This window comes from Kogia breviceps, chromosome 5 (genome assembly GCF_026419965.1).
Source record: "Kogia breviceps isolate mKogBre1 chromosome 5, mKogBre1 haplotype 1, whole genome shotgun sequence".
In the NCBI taxonomy this organism is placed as follows: domain Eukaryota; kingdom Metazoa; phylum Chordata; class Mammalia; order Artiodactyla; family Physeteridae; genus Kogia; species Kogia breviceps.
In genome coordinates this window covers 799554-800693 of record NC_081314.1, presented here as the reverse complement: position 1 = coordinate 800693, position 1140 = coordinate 799554, and the positions used below count along the sequence as shown (strand labels likewise).

Here is a 1140-nt window from a genome sequence, read left to right as displayed (position 1 = left end):
TATATTGCAACCCTTTCCCAGTAGATGGCACTACAGCAGAAGAGGTCCCTGGCATCAGCATGGAAATCAAGGGTGTAGGGAGAGGGGCGTCACACCCAGGGCCACTATGGGTTAAAGGTGGTCCTGATGGAAGAGGTGGCCAGGCTTTGAACCAGGACCAGCTACTTCTAGAGCAGGACTAGCTTCCCAAGGACACTGCAGGAGCCCCGTGGAGAAGGTGGTGGTTCTGCCGTGAACACCCACCTGACGTATCTGGGGGGAGGTGGGGAGGGGGTCACTTCTGCGCGTGGCCACAGTTGTACTTGCTGCGCACATCGGTGAACTTGACGCCGGGCAGGTCCTGCCTGCAGCTGCCCTGCACGAGCACGACGTGGTGCTCCTGTAGGCTGTGGACCTCTACTGGGATGAAGCAGACGGCCTCCCGACCAGTGCTGAGCCGCATGCGGCTGCATTTGCGGTTGGCAGAGTTGGGCTTCTTAGGCTTGCAGATGAACGTGTGCAGGACCGCGCCCTTCAGCTGCTGCCGGCCTGCCGAGGGACCCACTTTCGCAGGCAGATGCTTTGGAGGCCCCCGGCGGTGCATCTGGTTCAGGTGGCCGTGGGACGCGTGGCCCAAGGCAGGGAGGCCAGGGCTAGGCCATGATTTAGCGATGTGCTGAGTCCACGGAGAAGGCCAGACCAGGACATCCCACCGCCTGCAAAATCCCAGCCCTAGCCGGTCCACAGATACGTGGAATCCGGCCTCTCTCTGTTGTGAAGCTCTTATATTATACATGCAGTGGTATATCATCTAGGCAAATTGTGATAAGTTAAACATGTATACTTTGAACCTAAAGCAACCCTACACACGCACACACACACACACACACACACATACACACACACACACACACACATACACACATGCAACAAAGAATCATAACTAAGCCAGTAAGAGATAAAATGAAATAATAAAAAATACTTAATCCAAAAGAAGTCAGGGGAGCAAAGAACGTATGGAAAAATAGAAAACAAATAATAAGATGGTAGATTTGCACTCAACTATACCTATAATCACATTAATTATTAATGATCAAAGTACTCCAATTAAAAAATTGGATTTTAAAAAAGAGCAAGACCCACATATATGCTGCTTAGAAG

At 51.5% G+C, this 1140-nt stretch overlaps 1 pseudogene; it reads right to left on the bottom strand.

Moving 5' to 3' along the window:
* Positions 1–274: 274 nt before the first annotated feature.
* LOC131756639 (small ribosomal subunit protein uS12m pseudogene) lies at positions 275–687 on the bottom strand (annotated as a pseudogene).
* Positions 688–1140: the final 453 nt, after the last annotated feature.